The following is a 20,898-nucleotide window of genomic DNA, read 5'->3' as shown; positions in this document are numbered from 1 at the left end:
TTTATTAAAAACCAGACATTTCCTTTACCATGGCATCTACCTGTTCCAAAGTCTTTTTGGTATTCTCTATGCCCGTAGAGTCAGAAACACTGCAGTACACAGTGAATTTACCTACTGTCTCTATCAAATGGGATCCAATGTATCATATAAACCCAAACTATAAAAATACAGTACACACACAGTAAGTACAGTTGAGGTGAACACTGAGACATATTGACACAGAACAAAACAAACCAGCAACTGAGCTGAAGGAGGTCCTCTGACTGGGATGAAGTCAAATTGTTTGAAGCCAAGGACTACATTTTAATCCCAGCTCTGACACAGATACCCCTTTGTACTTCAGCCAACTCATTTAGATAAGTCAAGCCAGTATTTCATTGAAATAAAAGGGAGATAACAGTAAAGAATTTACCTACTTCAGGAGAAGTGGGGGTGTTGTGAGGCATACATTATTCTTTAATGATTAAACATTACATAATGCTCACTACTTAATCACAGTGACCTGAAAGACCTCATTCACTACATCGATTACTCTTCAGTGCTTTGACTAGAGCTGGGAGAAGACAGAAGTTCCATTTTATGAAGGACTTATTTCAAAATGTAGCTCCATTTCAAATAAGAACAAAACCCTCAAATTTAAAATTTATCTAAAGGAAAATTCTGAAAAAAAATCATTTTGAATTGATCAAAATGTTTTGTTTTGACTTAGATTTTTTATTTTATAACTCAATTTCAAAAATTTCAAAACAAAAAGCATTTAAAAAACAAATCAAAATGTTCCCTTCCAAAAATGTCAAAATGGGATGTTTCAGTGGTGTTTGAACTTTTTCCCTTTTTGACTCCAAAATGAAATTTTGGCAAAAACATGATTCCGTGAAATAGTATGATTTAGCTAGAATTTCATTTTCCATCAGAAAATGGTTCTGTTAATGTTTTCCCAACCAGCTCTACTTTTAAGCTGCTCATGATTTGCTCCCTCCCACAAAGCAGAACCCTAATGGCACACAGAGTTGAGTACTGCTGTTCAGCCCTGTATGCCAAGTCACATTTTGAAAGCAGTACTTTTGAATAGATGCAGAAGCTTGAAAACATCTTCTATTTGTATAGATTTCTAGAAAATAACTGATCAAATGGTCTTTAATGAAAGGATATCCAAACTCCTTTAAAATCCTTTCACTGTTCTCTGCTGATCACTATTGGAAAATCAAAAGCTTCAGAAACTAGTCAATTAATAGATCTGTTGCTCTGTTCCAAAAGGATACTGGCCAAATGAAACCAGTTGAAGATTTTCAGCTGGATTGCTATTAGGATTGACAGCTCAGGGATAGAAGACAAGGTGTTTTAAAAAATAGGTAACATTCTTCCTGTCTTTGGCACTAGAAATAAGCTAAAGGAAGAAAATCTAAATAAAACCATTCTGTATGTAATTAAAAGCTCCTACTCACAACTGGTCACCCTGCTGCCTACTCAGCAGAGTGTTTTATGCTGATATCTATGAGGATGTGCCTGTGACTCTCCAGAGCCTGCACTGAACTGCCACAGCTGGAAACAGCACAACAGTGAAGCCGATTCGCCAAAGGGATGCAGGTAGCTTTTGTTTGGTTGGTTTGTTTTTGTTCTGGATGAATGACATTTCTATCACCATCACCAATCCCCAGGGAGAGAGGTAAGTAGTGGGGTCCCCCAAGGACCTGTACTGGGACTTGTGCTATTCAATATATTCATAAATGATCTGGAAAAAGGGGTGAAGAGTGTGGTGGCAAAATGTGCAGACAATACAAAAATTACTCAAGCTGGTTAAGTCCAAAGCTGGCTACAAAGAGTTACAAAGAGATCTCACAAAACTGGGCAGGAAAATGTCGATGTTGATAAGTACAAAGTAATGCACATTGGAAAATAAAATCCCAACTATACATACAAATTGATGGGTTTTAAATTAGCTGTTACCACTTAAGAAAGATCTTGGAGTCACAATGGATAGTTCTCTGAAAACAGAATGTTAAGATATCACTACTGAAAGAAAATATCATACTGCCACTTATAAATCCAAGGTACGCTCACACTTTTAATAGTGTGTGCAGTTCTGCTCTCCCCTCCCAGAAAATATATATTAGAATTGGACAAGATGACCAACAATGTTTCCTCTAATTTTTGACAGGCCATGTGCGCAAAAGTTTTCTTCTGTGCAAATTTTTGAAGCAGAGTTCAAATTTGTGCGCCGTGAGGCAAATGAGCCCAAGCGAGTAAAATGCTTATACATTAAAAAGTTTTAATTTGCACTTTGTGATAATAATAGTTTTACACCATGTTATTTTATAAATGTCATTTTTAAATACTTAGAAAAAGGAAATTTAACCATTCTTCATGAAGCAGAAGTTAGTTTTAAGCATTACGCTTTAGGATCTTTTTTATAGACAATCACAAGCATATATCAAGCACATATTAATCATGATCATTATCAGTCACTTTTCATTCTATACACATGTCCCAAAAGATTTTGATAAACATATAATAAAGACAATTTAATAACTATGCCATTATGTCAATTTATATGGGTTTTCAGATAGAGACATCATAAGTAAAAAAAGGAAAACAATAGTTTGTGTGTTAAATTTAAAATTTTCCCCAAAAATATCAATAAATGATTATCAGTGAAGAATAAGATATGTAATTACAAATGCATTTTAATTTCCTTATTGGTCAAAACGTTAAAGACTGCTAAACTAACCTTACTGTTTTCCCATGCGATCTTTTTCATTTGCCCATTCAATATAAACTCTGTCCAGACCTATGAGTCCTCCATCCAGCTGGTAACACTTAACACATAGCAGCATGTCCAAATGATCTATTTGTAAAGGATTCCGTAGTTTGCTTTTCAGAGTGCGCATTAAGCTAAAGCCATGCTCACAGTCTGTACTTGATGCTAGGAATGCTCCTCCAATATCCATCAACTTTGCAAGATCCTGAAACTGTTCGTTCTGGTGAGCAAATGTCACCATATCCAGGAAACAAAGTCAATTGGCTTTTGATTCTTTCGGCTACTGCAAACTTGAAGTCATTGTACTGAATGACTATAACAATCTCTTCAGCAAGAAGTCTTTGTATTTTGAACATAGGGATTTGATCTGATGAATTCCAAAATTGAAGTCACACTTAACTATTGCCGCACAATCAAAAGTGGACCACTCCTGGACTTCATCCTCTGGAAACCTGTCTGCTAAATGTGCACACAAGATATTTATGAAAGTTATTATGGAACTGGTATCAACTTCATTATTTTCTTGAGAGCTCATAACTAAGGGAGCCTTAACTTTGTCACTCCATAAGACTGAATCTCCAAGGTACTGTCGTCTGATCTTGTTCAGTTTACCTCAGGCAAGGTGAGATGCTTCAAGACATGTAAGGCCCCGTTTCTGGAGCAGCATGGATAGTGACGCCAGCTCCGACAAAACATCATTCAAAACTTCTAATGTGATTCGGTATTGAGCTCTTTGTGGCAGTATTTAGAAACTAGATCAGTATCTTTGTCTTGCTCAAAATATTCCAGAAGAGGATTATAGCTGTGAATAACTGCTCAAAGCGCAAAGTGCCTAGATAACCAGCGCACATCATTGAGTGGTCACATTCAGAAGCATCTACTATTTCCTGAAATTTTCTCCTGGATGACCGACAGAAGACCGTGTAGACAGTTCTCATTAAGGTTTCGATGTCTCTTATCAGTTTGACCTCTTTCCATGCATTGGAAATCCCCAAGTCTTCCCGGTGTGCAACGCTGCATTGCTGGACTAAGTGTGAAATATCACATTTCAGCTGAGCCACCACACCACTGAGTTTGCCCAATATCACGGAGGCGCCATGAGATGTGAACACCACCATTTTCATTAGATCAAGTTGGTGTTTTTTATAAAACTCTTTGATTGCAGACACTATTGAAACAGCATCACGTTCTTGCAATTGTAATAGTTCACCAAATGAAGTTTTATAGTCTGCAGAATTTATGGATCTATATTTAAAGTAGAATATCAAGTATCTGTTAATGGATATAATAATATGGAGATATACCTATCACATAGAATTGGAAGGGGCCGTGAAAGGTGATCAAATCCAGTCCCCTATCTTCACCAGCAGGACCAAGTACTATCCCTAAATAGCCCCCTCAAGGATTGAACTCACAAACCCTGAGTTTATCAGGCCAATGCTCAAACCACTGAGCTCTCCTTCCAGGGCTTTCATCAATACCTAGAGTATGAAACATTGCTGATGCTATTTCATGCATGAGGTCATTTTGGACAATGCAGTTGATAATTTCAAGAAATTCAAAAGCATAATTTTTACTTCTCCAGCTCGCTGGTATGCGCACATACTTTTCCATATGGTTATTAAGAAAGCATTGAGCTGTTCATTTTAATAGCCAATGCCACACTGTCAATAAGTACCTTGATTTCTTCTGGGTTTGAGCACTTGCATTCAAGATTAATTTGCCTCCTCTGCTTTTCAGCTGGACTTTCAAGAAACATGCCAAGCAATCTGCTCTGTAAGGAAGGGTTTTTGTTTCTAAGTCTTGTTACACCACCTATAAGAGACTTACTTGACAGATGATGCTTTAAGAAATCCAACTTCCATACATCGTTCCACAGTCTTCCTGTTGAAGATTCTCCCAAAGCTCTGGCATCTCGACAATATACACAAACCACTCCGTTGTTGTCATCATATGTGAATATTTCACGAAGTTTAACAAGCATTACGCTTAGGTGTAACCGCATCTATAGTCTCATCCAGCCATCAAGATTTAAAAGAAGTCGCTGTTCTTTTACGCTTTAGACCTCTAGACAGCGATATTTTGCGATTGATTTTTTACCAGATTGGTTTATTTAAAATTAATACTTTTATTATATGGCTACTATTTCAATGCACTTAACAGCATAATTCGACAAAACAGCAAACGGGAGATCATTCAGATTAGGATAAAGGAAGTTTGTGCATAGCAAAAAACGGGGGGAAATGGTAAAACATCACAAGTAACTGTATGAAGTCCAATGCCTTAGAAAGATTTCAATTACGAAAACAACACTTACGTTTGTTCATTTCTGGGAAATCTTTGCAGTTCCTTAGCAACTACGGCCAGGCATTTTGACTTATTCACACATACTTGAGCCTGTACACAGCCAAATGAACAGACTACAAGGAGATGTGTGGGTCCTGACTGTCCCTACATGATCAACGTTCCACGTCCGAAATGCTGATTGTCGGGACCCACACATCTCCTTGTAGTCTGTTCATTTGGCTCTGTACAAACTCAAGTACATGTGAATAAGTCAAAATGCCTGGCTGTAGTTGTGAACAATGTCAAAAGTCGCCCGTAAATGATATTTCAGTCTGGTTCCAATGTAGTACTTAATTTTTTGTGTTTCACCGTGTGTGCAGGGTTTAGGATCTGTGTGCGGATGCACATGTGCAGCGCTTAGAGGGAACAATGGTAACCAATGCCAAGTTAAAATTGAAAAAGAAAAACCACTACTCCTGCAACCAAAGGAATATCAATTCCTATTCATAATGGCTCTACTTTCGAATGTTAACAAATAGTTCTAGCAATACTCATTTTCTGCATTTAAAAAACCCATACATGTTTGAACATTGTATTTATCTGTTCATACTTTGACAGTAATATAAATTAATCGACAAATGAATAAAGGAGCCAAAAAATCCACTAATATTAAGTACTGCTATTATTTACATTATAGTTTTTTTCTAAATATTGAAATTCTGCAATTATTCTAGTGACTATTTGTTCACATTTGAAAGCAGATGAATAAAATGGGAGTCCTAATCCTTCTTAAATTTAACAACAAAATAATTTGTTCTTTATGCCTGTGAAAAAACTGATTCAGAACAGCTTGGGAACATGTGGCAACAATAGCAGAGGCTCTGATGTTTGTGGAAAAAATGAAGCAGTGCCAGGCCAGTAGGAGCCCTCAAATATCATATCTTTAGAAATAGTCTCTCTATTTAAATAGCCTTTTTTCATTGTTAGAGCTCAAAGCACTTTGCAAAGGTGGTCAGTATCTCCATTTTACAGATGGGGAAGACTGAGGCACAGAGCAATGAAATTACTTGCCCAAAATCACACAGCTGGCCTGGGTCAGAGACAGGAATGTAACCCATGTTTCCTGGGTCCCAGTCCAGTGTTCTATCCACTATGCCACACTGCTTTCCACAGGGTGGGATAAAATGGTGTAATGTTTTAAGTTACATAATATCTTACATTATATTGGAGCTATCTGCAAGCTAAGTTCTGCAACCCTCACTTACGTTGAGTAGTATCATTAAAATAAATTGGATTAGTTGTGTAGTAAGGTGGTATAGAATATAACTCAAGGAGGCAGAAGTGGGAAATATTAGCTACGTGTAACCTCCAAAAAGATCTGCAGAGTATCTCTAATTGCCAAATAGAGCAGATCTACGCATTCTACTGTAATTGCAGGTATTAATTGCTTGTTATAATGTACCAGTTTCTATACATTCTGCTGCTTTCCAGAAGATGCTAAAGCACAGTGGAACACATTGGTGAGCAGAAGAGAGAGAAGACCCTAATCACATGTTCTTCTGGGTGGCTCTTTCCTCATCTCCCTTCCCCAATAACCTATAGAACTATGGTATTCTGAGAACCCTTATGCAGATTATAATTGCAGCCTTGATTCAGAATTAAAAACCCCATGATAGAATGCTTTCAGAGACCTTGCCTCTCTTGTTCATAAAGTGGCTAAAATTGCACACCTTAATTTGACATACGTAACCTGGTTGCATGCACAGATACCACTGGCACATGCAAATTTGTTCTTTGGCAAGTCCAAGTTTAGAGGCCATTTTGGAAAATTTGGCCCTAAATAGCCATATTTAACCAGGCAATTATAGCAGCACTCAGATCTCCCAGGTGTGAAGGCCTTAGAACCTTAAAGTGGCCAGGTTTTCGCTACCTAAGCAAGATTGAACCAGACCACTGAAATACTAACCTGTCTTCTGAGGAGGCTGAGTATCTGTGTTGCATACCTCTATGTGGCTAAACATTTTCCTAACAAGATTTTTTGTACTTATGAAATGTTTTAGATCCTATCATTTTGTGCTTAGGAAAAAATGAGAATTTATTCTGCCATACAAAAAGCAAAATTGGTATAGTTATAACAGTTATAATTAATATTTTTTCAATTCAAACAGCTCGTACCCACAAATCTTCCTATAAAAATCAATTGCACAAATTCATCCCTGATGTGAATAGGCACATTTCTAGGGCTGAGTTTGATTTTCAGTGTTACTCACCCAGCTACATAAAAATCCAATTTAAAGTTAGAACTTTGACATTAATTATTTTGCTAGCATAAGTATATTTCTGGGCACCCATCAAATGGTTAATTGCTTGGCTGCCGCTGCACTAAGCACAACAAAATCCCCACGCTATTTATGTCTCTATACATGCCTATAGTTATATTCTGACATAATACTAATTACAGAAAAAAGTGTCAAAACAACACAGTAATACAGAAACACATAGGAGATAGGAAGACAAGGCATAAGGAGCGATGAAAGACAGGATAAGTCAACAGCAAGGAGTTAGAGAATGCACTTTGAACGCTTAATACCTAAATCTACATGCAACCACAATTTTATCAAATTAAAGTACTATTTATGATATATTGCTTCTTTTATTACGAGCCGTTAAAAACAACAACAACATTCCTTGTTAGAAGCATTTACATGACACCCATGCATGGTATCCTGTATTTGGAAAGGTGTACTGCTTTTAGATTTAGAAAAATAGTCACCACTTGATTTAAAAAAAGAAATAGATGCCTTATTCCATTTTTGGTAACAGATATAAACAAGGTTTCAGCTGATAACACTACACAATTTTTAGTTATCAATACTGTGAATTTGCATTTCTTCATTTAGCCAAAAGGGGGAGCCCATACTACTCTGTAAATGAAAAAAACAAATTACAAAGAACTATTAAAGCTACAATTGTTTTTAAAAAGGATAGGAGAATTCAAACATGCATTTTTGCATTCATAATGGGATTTTCCAGCATAAATTAATCTTAGTTTTCATGAAATGTTTTAACTAAAAGTGTGATGTTGGAATGGTTAAATAGGTGCAAACAAAAGTCTAGCAGTCTGGTAACGGTAATACCCCAAACTCTCCATCAAGGTTAGTTCTGTAGAGGCCTTATTTGTAATTTGGCTTTGACTGTGACTCTCCATACAAGAATAAAGCTTTTAGGAAGCAATTAAATCACAGATTAGCTTGAGAGGCTGAATGACAATCAGCTCTATTATTTTTTCCAAAAGTAATGTCGGGACTCCAGTATTTGGCTGGGTTTATCCTCTCTGCTGCCTTTTTTTCCAGCATGCTTGCCTTAAATGTCACTCCCAATTAGGCAAAAATGGCCTTGTTAAAACCATTTTAATCCTTGCGAAATAGAACTGAATTCTGTGGTTAGCTGCTTTAAACTGTGAATTGGAATGCAAGCAAAGCAGATGTAAGTTATTTTCCTGTAATATTTGCCTGCAGAGACTGGACAGAAATTTGTATCTTCTGAATTTTCTTGTATTCATTCTTCCGTTACAGATGAGTTCCTACAGTACTGAGAACTATGTAAGAGAATCAGGAAGTAATTTAAAGAGTATTTCATTATTATCTATAGGTAGGGAGAAAAAACTTGAAATATTATGTATACAAAATGTATCTTTAACTAAAATATAAATATACATATTTACTTGCCAGTATTTTAAATAAGTATATTTTTATTTGTACTTTCCTTTATTTACATTTCTAATTGTCATTTTTTTCCATTTTCCATTTTGCAAACAATAATCCTACCCATAATTCCCAAACCAGTCTCAGTTTGGAATGACGCTAAAGTTAAACATGACTCGTGGGAATCAGATGGCTTAGGAAACTGAGTACTTACAGCTCTAGGATGCTAGCGTAAAAATAGTTCTGCACATTAATGAATGTAAGCTTTTTTATTTTTACTGTCTGCTGGCTATTTGGTGACATACTGGATATGAGTTAGTGGTATCAGTCCAGAGCCTACAGGACAAGTACCTTTGTAACATGACTGACAGCCTAATTAAAAATCTCAGTTTGTCCAAGGAGTCCATGGTCTACAAAAGAAGCCATTAAGAAGCTAGCATTTACCAGCTGTCACTAGATAGTTACCACAGATTTATCTGATTAACTATACCCTCAACCCTAGAGATCATCTTTCCCAATCAGAGGACAATGTGGAGAAGCCTAAAACACCACAATATATCACCTTTACACCAGATCCAGTAACAGAGTCACAGCATTCAGATCTAAATGCAAAATTCACCTCTTCAATAAGCTCCTCCCTTATTAGTGATATTCTTCCATCACCATTTCATGAAAGAAAGGATGGGGGAAAGGGGAAGAAAAGCAGCACCATGACAAGGATGAAGAGAAAAAAAAATTAACTTGACAGACTAGACCTCTGGGTCAAGTACAATGCTACTTTTAATTGTACTCCTGTACCCTCATACCACAGTGGCCAGTATCCTATACATAGTATTTGAGGGTTGTGCATGTACGATGTAGTCATATTATAGGATAACAATCCTTCCATTCTGCAAGAGGATGTTAAATTAGACATTTTTAAATCAGCGGGTCCTGATAATTTGCATCCAAGGGTTTTAAAATAGCTGGCTGAAGAGCTCATTGGACCATTAATGACGACTTTCAATAAGTCTTGGAACACTGGGGAAGTTCCAGAAGACTAGAGGAAAACAGATGGATGTGCCAATATTTAAAAAGCGTAAACGGGATGACCTGGATAATTATAGGCCTCTCAGTCTGACATCAATCTCAGGCAAGACAATGGAGTGGCTGATGCTGAAACTCAATTAATAAAGAACGAAAGGGGACTCATATAATGTCAATCAACATGGGTTGATGGAAAATAGATCATGTCAAACAAACTTTATTTTTTTTGGTTGAGATTACACATTTGGTTGATAAAGGTAATACTGTTGATGAAATACACTTAGATTTCTGTGAGGCATTTGGCTTGGTACCACATGACATTTTAATTAAAAAGCTAGAACAATACAAAATTAATAATGAACACCTGAAATAGATTAAAAACTGGCTAAATGATAGCTCTCAAAATCTAATTGTAAACTGGGAATCATCATTGAGCAGGTGGGTGTTTAATGGGTCTAGCAGAGATAGGTTCTCAGCATGCTATTTAACATTTTTACTCAGTGAAAAGGAATAAAACAAAATTACTGATAAAGTTTTTGGATAACAGAGAGAGATTGGGGGAATGGTAAATAATGAAGAGGACAGGTCACTGACACAGAGTGATCTGGATCACTTAGTAAACTGGGCTCAAGAAAACAATATGCTTTTAATACAGTTAAATGTAAATGTATACAAAGAATGCAGGTCATATTTATAGGATGGGGGAGTCTAGGGTGGGAAGCAGTGACTCTGAAAAAGATCTGGGGTCATGATGGACAATCAGCTGAACGTGAGCTCCCAGTATGACACTGTGGCTGAATGAGTCAATGCGATTCTTGCATCCATAAGCAGGGGACTCCTAAGCAGGAGTAGAGAGGGTATTTTACCTTTGTATTTGGCACCGCTGTGAATGCTGCTGCAATACTGTGTCTAGTTCTGGTGTCCACACTTCAAGGAGGATATTGATAAACTGAAGAGAGTTCAGAGAAGAGTCACGAGAAAGATTAATAGATTAGAAAACATACTGCTCAGTGACAGATTTAAGAAGCTAAATGTATTTAGCTTAACGGAGAGATGGTTAAGTCTAGCTAGCTAATTATCTTTGGCATTTGCAATATGCCCTTAACCACAGATTTGCAAATTTCACCTCTTCCACATGTAAGGTTGGCTTGCGGCCATCGATTGTTTCTTGTCTACTGTTCAACTATACCTAGGACCCCATGTAAGACAATCCAAAGAACCAGAATCCACAAATGAGCGAGGGAGATGATTGGGTGGGTGAGGTGTAAGCAACAGAAAGACTCAGTTTGGCTTCATTACCGGCTTTAGGTTGATGATTCAACACCACATTATTCCAGTTTCACATCCGTGTAAATCCACTGAAATCAATAGAGTTTCACTGACTTAATTATGACTAGAATTAAACAGTGGTGGTGAAAGTCCTTTTTTTTCTTTTTTTTGGCCCTTCAGCTCCCACCACAGCAGTTGGAATTTACACTCTAAGTACTGACAGTTAAAAACAGCACAAGTGATACCACTCCTTTAAAACTTCAACAATCCAGAGTGAAAGAAAAGATAAAAGGGGATGGAAAAGACAAAATACAGGGGCAAGAGTGGCCAAGCTAAAAAGTTTGAAAATTAAAGCATTTTTTAAAGAAGTGGGAAGAGATTAAATGAAAGTTTTCAAAAGGGATTAACTTCAATTTAAAACACAATGCTTACTACCTCATGGCCACATAGGGTGACCAGATATCCCAAACTTACAGGGACAGTCCCAATATTCAGGGCTTTTTCTTATATTGGCACCTATCACCCTCAAACCCCATCTCAATTTTTCACACTTGCTATCTGGTCACCCTATGGCCACATAATGGGACTCACCACCTTGGAAGCCATTTGAGGCCCACAGAGGTGGTTTCTGATGTAGCTAGGAGCTGCACCAACACGGGCTTTAATTAGCAATAGAGCCATCTCATCAACCAATCCACCACTTCAGAGACAGCCAATGGAAAGAAGTCTTACTGTGATCACAGCAGTGAGAGCCAGCCTCTACATTTTGAATGTATTGTACATGATGGAGCAGCTATGAGTAGAGGAAGTTACAGTAACTGAACTTTGACTATAAGGACATGTGCTGCTGTTCCAAGAACATGGCATAAAGAAGTGTGCAGTCTGTGCACATTGTGGAATGGAATGACACTTCTGTATCATGTTTAACTTATTTCTATATTTAATACAGTACCCTGTCAGGTTCTGTCTTTATGTAATGCAATCTGTCTTTTGCCCACTGGTTAGAACTCACACACACAACTAAGGAGGTGTTCAGATATTGTTATGGTAGGGGCCATGAAAATACCTTGAAAGATAGGCAGGAAGAAAATAAAACACCCAGAGTATATCATCACTGCCAGAAAAACACCAAAGAAATCACACTGAGGCACATCACCTAGCTAATATTATTTGCGTACCTTGACAACAGCCAGAGTGTTCCCAGAGGCCCATTTTCAACTATTGCCAATGATGCACAAGCAAATTAGTTTCTAGTTAATGGAGTCCGCTCTTTATTGAAGTAGTTAAGGGGGAAAAAAAACAGCTTCTCACACATAGCCAGTGTCTACAAACAAAAGGAGCAGTAGGGCTTTGTTTTCACTTAAATTTAATTATTCTGTATATATTAAGAATGAGTATAACTTAGAGCTGCTCTGGTTTCAAACCCATGTGTGTGACAAAATGAGTGCCCCCACTGCCTGACTTTTGGAAGTGGAATTTGCCATTACTTCCCAATTTAATATGCATTTCCTTATGTTTTAAACGACCCTCTTCTTCCCAAAATATAAATAACCTTATCAATAAACATATTAAACAGATCTGAACCAACCCCCCAATCCAGACATCTGTGAACTGTTAAGAGTGGTCACAACTGGTTCTACATTAGGGGTGAATCTGAACCACACAGTGGGAATTGAACTTGGAGAAAAGGGAAGGCTCAGAGCGTCAATCCAGAGTAGACAAACACAACTGAGACTTGGTTGTTTCAGACATATCAAACTCTGAAAATAAATGTGGGCAGCCAGGAGCCCCAGTTAATGAACACTGCTGCATCTGCAAGTTCTTTCTGCTCCTTTGTGCTATTTGTGTATTTTAGCAGCCAAGTCAAGTCCTTTAGATTTGTATTGTGGCCTACTGTGTCCCATTGATTAATGTAACCCACATGGCTGTCTGCAGAAGAAAATGATTAAATGAAGCAACATATTGTTATTCTTAATTGCTCAAGTGATGCAAACAACTCCCAGCCAAAAGGTGATAACATGGATACATAGTTGCCTAAGGCAGCAGTTCTCAACCAGTGGTCCGAGACCCCTGGGGGGGCTGTGAGCCGGTTTCGGGGGTCTCCCAAGCCAGGCTAGCATTAAGACTTACTGGGGCCCAGGGCAGAAAGCCAAAGGCCCACCAGCCCACACTCTGCCAACCAGGCCTCAAGCTGAAGCCTGAGCAGCTTAGCTTTGCGGGGTCCAGTGTGGCATGGAGCCCTGGGTAGTTGCCCTGCTAGCTACCTCCTAATGCCAGCCTCATTTTTACATGCAGAAAAATAGCTGTGGCACATGTGAGCCATGCAATTTTATAGCACATTAGGGGGGCCTCAGAACGAAAAAGGTTGAGAAGGAACTTTGCAGGCTTTGAAGTGATAGCGAGTGCACTACTGACTGGAGGAAGGGCTAACCTTCCAAGAGTCAAGAGTCAACTCTTCAATAGGAGCTAATGATGCCTAGTCCCCCATTGCAGGCCCTCAGCACCTTGAAGAGGCAGGCTCAGTGGGGATGGGTGTCATTCGCAGTCACTGGGTAGCACAGATTTGACTTCACTCCTTTACCATGAAAAATGCATGTTCAATCATTACATCATTTTTGTACTGCCTGCCTTATTAACATACGAATTCCAACCTTTCATTAGTCAGTGGAGGGCATTTATGAACAAAAACAAAGTGTAAGAGCAATTAGATCAGCAATTACAGTGTTATGTCAGAGGCCAAAATATGGCAGCTGGATGCCTGTCACTTTGAGCAGAAAAAACAGAAAAGCCCTTGGAGATAACTTCTGCATGCTGTATGTTAACAGAGACTAAAGGTCTCTTTCAAAGAGTAAAGCTGGAAGCCTTTCTTTGTAAGGCACTCATGAGTTCATGGATTTTCATCAGGGAATCAGAGGATTGATTATAATGATTTATAACTAAAAGTTCTGAAGTGGTATTTGTGTCAGCATTTTGGGGAGTCCTGTGTGACTGTGGCATCACCCACCATTTGTGTCTCTCTCTTTTTCCCTCCAGTTTACCCAACAAGCAGACTTTCTTAGAGCACTCTCCAAGTTCTGGCTGCCTGTGTTTCTACCAAAAACCAGACAGGATAGTCACCAGCCAACAAATATGATATACAGCACACTGGACACAGGCTATCACACAGACAGCAACAACTTTTGTTCCAATGTAGGGGTGAATTTTAACTCAGAATTTATAGATGAAAGACTCTGTAGCTCATTAGCAGTCCTCGAGCCATCCGGTTTACAACTGATTGATTAGCTGACCCCCCCCCCCCCAAAAAAAAACACACCAACAAACAAAAAAACAAAAACAAAAAACCCAGCAACAGTAATCATAGAATGAAAAAAATAAAAAGTTTTTTCACAGGCACAGTGCCACAAAGCTTCCACCGCAGGCATGCGTTGAAAGAGTGCCCAAGAAAAATAAAAATACTTTGCATCTCCAACAGCTCTGTTGTGTTTCAACCAGCAATTTGTTCTGCAAGAACTGCTATGCAAGGGCAATCACTACAGTTTCAAACTGCTGCCATCATCTAGCCCATTATTTTTATTTAAGCAAAGTGGTTTTCTTTAATCTGTTTCCAACACATATTGCCGTCCACAAGAATACTATGAAGTAGTAAGCAACTGATAAGAGAAGTTGGAAATTGCCATACTGGAACAGCAAGGGTCCAGCAATCTCTCTCCGACAGTGGCCACTACAGGTCTGGCAAATTGTTCAATGCTGCATGGAGGGGAAGGGGGATTCTCTCACGACCCCTGTGAATGGAGATGTGCAATGAATGGAACGATAGTAGATAGCAATGGAAGAAAATAGTATTTGACCCTCAAATTCATTACACTTCTAGGGAATGCTCATCCCCAGTGTTCCTAGATAAAAGCCCAGATCCAATGCCCCTGATAGTCTTTCCATTGATTTCAGCGAGCTTTGAATCAGGCCCAAATGGGCTACTTTGCTGAATTATAGACTAGCATTACCCTGTAAAATGGGAAACCAAGGCACAATTCTACTCAATTTAGCTTAATCAATTTTTCACCTTTATTTATATATTTTCAGACAGTATCATTGTCACTTATAGTTTCTAATAATATACTTGTGACACACAATAAGATAAATAAGGTAGAGGGCTCAAGTTACCAAGTTCCAGAGTCCCAGGACATATCATCGTTGGCTACCCCTCAGTACAAAGATAGGGAGGGATAGCTCAGTGGCTTGAGCATTGGCCTGCTAAACCCAGGGTTGTAAGTTCAGCCCTGGAGGGGGCCATTTGGGGATTGGTCCTGTGTTGAGCAGGGGGTTGGACTAGCTGAGGTCCCTCACAGCCTGTGATTTTGAGGGGGAGGGATAGCTCAGTGTTTTGAGCACTGGCCTGCTAAACCCAGGGTTGTGAGTTCAATCCTTGAGGGGGGCCATTGGCGATTGGTCCTGCTTTGAACAGGGGGTTGGACTGGATGATCTCTTGAGGTCCCTCCAACCCTAATGATCTATGATATCTGCCAGAGGGAAAAGTCATTGATGAAACTTAAGATGGCATGAACATGTGACTTGCCCATGTGACTCCAAACTCCATCTTGTTGTAATTTTCCACAGTAAGAACAATAGGATGCCCTCCACATGGCAAAAGCTATTAAAAGGCCCTGGAAACATCTCCATTTTGTCTTCAATCCTGCTTCTTACCTCTGGAAGAACTTTGCTACAAACTGAAGCGCTGAACAAAGGACTGAATGACCCATTCAAGCTGTGGATGTACTCCAGAGACTTGACATAAGCCAGCAGCTTATTCCATCACTGCAACAAGCCTGAACCAAGAACTTTGCCATTACTATATGTAACTGATTCCTTTAACCCATTTTAACTCTCATCTTTCTTCCTTCCTTCCTTTGAATAAACCTTTAGATTTTAGATACTAAAGGATTATCATCAGCGTGATTTTTGGGTAAGATCTAAGATATATATTGTCCTGGGTGTGTGGTTGGTCCTTTGAGATCAGAAGAACTTATTATTTGATGAGACTGGTTGTAAAGAACCATTCATCTCTGAATCCAATGTTTTTGGTGGTGATATAAGGACTGGAATGCCTGAGGAAACTGCCTCTATGTTTTCTTGTTAGCCAGTGTGGTGAAACAGGAGTTTACTTTTGTGGCTGGTTTGGTATATCTTATAAAAGAATAAACACCAGTTTTGGGTTGTGTTTCCCCTATTTCTCAGCAGTTCATCCTGAATTTGGCATCCTCAGTTGTGACCCACTAAGGCACAATTACACACCCTCCATAAGATGGACATTCAGGGTGTCCTTGTAGCATTTCCTCTATCCCCCATGTGTCCTCTTACCATGACTAAATTGAGAAAAGAAAGATGAGTATCAGCATCTGCACACAATGGCCAACCCAGCAAAGTTGATGGTTCATAATCTTCACCTCAACACTGGTGACGTTAGCTGCAGAGAGAACGTTGGCATTCGTGCAACAGTCTTCCCATCTGATATAGAGAGTCTTCCTAAGGCAGCACTGTTGGTACCACTCCAGATGCTTAAGTTAGCTTCAATATGTCACCCATGTCTCACACCCATAAAGAAGAGTGGGGATAATTACTCCATTGTACACCAGGATCTTAATTTCATTCCACAGATCTCTGCTGATAAAGATATGACAGAGCAACTTTCTGAACAATACATTGGCCCAACTGATTCTATGTTCAATCTCCACATCAAGATTGGCTGTCTGGGAGAGGTGGCTACCAAGGTAAGAGAAATGTCACCACTAATGATAAGTTGTAGGAGAAAAGAGACAACTTTGGTGGAGCATCTTGGTTTTCCCAATGTTGAGGAGAAGTCCCAGGCTATGATAGACACCTGAGAAGAGATCTAGAGTGGGCACATAATGCTCATCTCAGTCTTTGGACCAGTGGTCTCCAATTTGGGCCATGGGTCACTTGTTTCTTATATATTAATTTGTTATTTAGAAAGTTTTGTCAGCAATTTTGCTTGTTGCTTCTTGAAGTGCTGAGTCAGTTAGGACATATGTGTTTTAGCAATTCCCCAACTCAACACTCTTGGGAATAAAATATTTTCAAGGGCGTTGTCATCATTTTGCATGACAAAGTATGATGACATATTCCAATGCCTGTTTTCTTTCTGTCTCTTGCCAATCCTTTAGTATACATCTTATTTTACATCATATTTATAAGCTTTGCTATAACTATAAATACTTGTATCCATAACAATATCTTAAAACTGAATGTTACAATTGGGTGTTACCCAACTGTATTTATTTGATCCCACTAGCTGACTGGTTTTATACTTGTTCCACTTGATTATTTACTATATTTGATTTTTTTTTAGATATGAGCTAGGTGATTTGTATTTTATTTTAATAAAGACTTTAGATGTAGGTTTCATTTAGTACTAGGCATGTTGTAAAGTTGGGGAGGAACTGTATAGTCTCAAAACAAAAGCTTGGTCAACTTTTTATTACTACTGGTTCAACAAATTTGGGTATAGGTATTACTTTGATCCAATTATGGTTTCAGATTTAAGGATAAAACACCAAGTGGACTGATTAACTGGAAACATTCTTCCCCACTCACTCCCCATAATTGTATTTAACTGTTATGTGACCAAATAATATTCTGCACTTTCCATATATGTGGCTCATACGTGACATCCATTCCAGGCACTCAGCCACACTGGCAATCAAGATAAAACCTTTGTTGGGGTCTATAGGGCATCCCATTGGCAAATCCATCTTGCTCGCACTTCTGTGGAACAGTCCAGAAGGGGTGCTGTCTCTCATTCAGTAGTATCACAGCATCTTTGCAGGCTCAGTTTCACTTACTTTTACTTTCTAAAGAACTAAAGAGTTAATTTAAGTGTCATGCTCACTGCGCCCCACTGGGTTCAGCCTCCTGGCCCCACTTCCCAATGAGCTCACCACTGCAAGCTGGTACAACACCCATGCTCTTTAGTCCTGTGTCCAGTCCCCACCACCAAGCTCCAACAATGTACAGATTATTTACAGGCTTGGTCTAGCACAGGCTTCAGTGGCAACAGGGTAGCAGGCTCCTTTTGTGCCCCCAGACTGGACTCACTTCCTGCCAAGCTTTTAGCCCCTGTTAACGAGTCTGGCAGATGTGGCCAGTTTCCAGGCGAGTCCTAGCTAGTGGCCCAGCCCCAACCCATTTCCCCTGAATGGGGCTGGAGTGACAGGAGCTGATATGGGCTTCCACTGCAGTGCCCTGCCACATACCTCCCCACCTAAGTAACTGCAGGGGTGGGGAGGAGCGGAAGCCCTGCTCTTTCTTCCTCTACCTGGGAGGTGATTTCAGGGCAGCTTACTGCCCTCCACTGGGAGGTCCCCTGGATCCTCCTCGCGGGGGTTGTCTGTTGCCCACCTACAAAAGTCATGGGTGGGGGTGGGGGGGTTGACCGCCCCACAACTCTACTTCTGCCCAGAGGTCTGCACACCAGTCACAACCAGATGGTTCCCCTCTCGGCTGCTCCTCCTTCTTGCTTGTCAGGGGAGTCGGGTGGGCCTGGCCCCCACACCAGCTGTCCTGGGCCTTTGGTGCAGGTATCAAGCCCTAGAGGGCCTGGCCCTCATTTCCTGGAAGATCCCCCTGCAGACATTCCCCAGGGCCTTCCCCCTTTAAACCTTGGATCTCCTCTCCTGGGGTTTCCACAGCGGGGCACCCTTTCGGTCGCTCGCTCTCCCCTTCTTTCCTGTCTTCTCTCTCGCTTTGTTGTCTAGTACCTGCTTCTGTCTTCTGGAGACCTGGATCCCGCTCTCGCTCACCGGGGCAGCTGGGCATAGGGGTTTCCCCCCCTTTCCTGGGGGCTCCTCTATTCTCCCACCCGAGAGTCTTCTATGGCTGTTTTTCCTCTTAGGATGGGGCCCCCAATCTGTCTCCAGCACAACAGGATACGGCAGCACACCTATTACCCCCGCCCATTGCCAGGTGAATCTGCCCCCCAACCTCCATGTGCACCTGCGCCTTGGGACAGGGCCTCCAATCCCCGTGGATGCACTCTAGCATCATTTGTCTCCTGGGGATGAACCAGTGTGGCTTCACCAGCCCACGCTGAATGAGAGAGCTGCCTGAGGCCGTATCGACCAAACCTCTCTGGGGCTTCCTCTCCACCCTTATGGGGATGGTTGCTAGCCCTTGCCCCTGTTTCTTCTCTCCCTCACCTGTCCAACCACAAAATTCAGCAAGCCTGCACTCCATCACTGGCAGTCCCAGGATTTGTGTCTCTGCTGCCCGCATTGCCAGCAGACCAGTTGACCTGAGTGATTGGGGGCCCCCTTAGCTTGCTCCTTTTTTCCAGGTTTCTTCCGGGGGGAAGTTCTCCAGGCTTCTTCCCCCAGTCCAGGTTGCGTATTCCTCCATCATTTTGACGGCATTCACCATGATTGTTGGCTGTTGCCTCTGGACCCAGACCCACATGTTCTCCAGGATGCCCTGCACAACCTACTCAAGAATCACCTGGCCCATTATTTCTCCCACCATCTGCGCGTTGGGCCATAGCCACTATGTAGCCCAGTCAGTCAATTTTTTGGCAGAAACTCAGTGCTGCAAACCCCCCATCCACCGGGCCACCCAAAAGTTTTGCCTGTATTTCTCGTCCAACAACCCCATCTGATCCAGGACAGCCGCCTTTCACTGTCTCATACTCTTTGGCCTGGTTGTTGCTTAAGGCAACAAGAGGCTGAACCATTTTGACTGCTCAGTTAAGAGTTTATTTTTATGTAGCATTCGTCAAATTAGACTATCACAAAATGACTTACGCGGCCCCAGTCATAAGCTAAAGAGAAAAGGCAGTTTTTCAGTTGACATATAATGCCCCAATGGTTGGAAGAGAGAGAGCTCCAGACAGACTGCACAGCACAAAGATAGGAAGCACACGATGATTCCTAGTGGTGAAGTGTCAAGTGGCATCCTCTATTACACGAGTGGACTGTAGAACAGGTGCATTAGGGGCCAGAGGGGTATGATGGAGCAAGTCCACGGGGTAACTCAAAATTGCCAAAAACTTTCACCAACTTTTCCAGAGATGGATATGAAACCAGGGAAGGCAAGAGAAAACAGGACTTATAAAAGACGACTTGGAGTGAGAAGGGAGTCTGATGAAACTGATCTAGACTCTCTGATGTTCAGAATAACATTTAAGAAGAAAGAAGAAACAATGATTGCAATAAAAGTGATTAAAGTTATAAATAAGAATTTTAGCAAAGACAAGGCCATGGTAAGGACAAATTCTGGCAATGCAGCATGTATGTATGCAGCATTACAGACAAAGGAAACAAAATTGCTGGGGGGAAAAGAATTAATTGACAATCCTCCCAGATCTTTTTATCTTTGAATGTAAGAGTGGTTTTCATCCGCAAAAAGCTGAGACTGCAATAGTTGGAATAATGGCAGAAAGACAGACATTTTTCTTCAGACCAGTGGGTTAAAGCTAAATGGTTTTAAAAATAGATGATCTTTGATTAATTTCAATTACACTAAAGATAACTGTACTCACAGTTTTCTCTGCAATCATCAATGTCCTTGACTGAAGGAGAGTCTATATGTGATCAGGAGAACTGATTCCCAAGTCCCCTGCTCTGAGTTCTCTTTCTGAACTGAATTGCTGTGCGACGTTGAGCAAATGTGACTTGACTTACCCAGCATGGTGTAATAATCAGTATTTATTTTTACCTAGTCTTTCACGGACACTGTGAAGCATAGTTAATATTTGTACATTGTGTGGAGACCCTTAGATGAAAGATTCTATAACAGACCAAAGTGTTATTAACGGGATACACTGAAACATAACAGACTAGCAGTTTCTCT

The 20,898-nt window shown here is 40.2% G+C and overlaps 1 protein-coding gene and 1 pseudogene across 1 annotated transcript in view; both read right to left on the bottom strand.

Moving 5' to 3' along the window:
- Positions 1-20,898, bottom strand: part of FBXL7 (F-box and leucine rich repeat protein 7) — a 346,458-nt gene that overhangs the window by 67,635 nt on the left and 257,925 nt on the right. The window lies entirely within an intron of this gene.
- On the bottom strand, positions 3,072-4,742 carry LOC142046426 (uncharacterized; annotated as a pseudogene).

The sequence above is a fragment of the Chelonoidis abingdonii genome, chromosome 2, assembly GCF_003597395.2.
Source record: "Chelonoidis abingdonii isolate Lonesome George chromosome 2, CheloAbing_2.0, whole genome shotgun sequence".
NCBI lineage: Eukaryota > Metazoa > Chordata > Testudines > Testudinidae > Chelonoidis > Chelonoidis abingdonii.
Note: the sequence above shows the minus strand (reverse complement) of the source record. Positions and strands in the feature narration are given on the sequence as shown.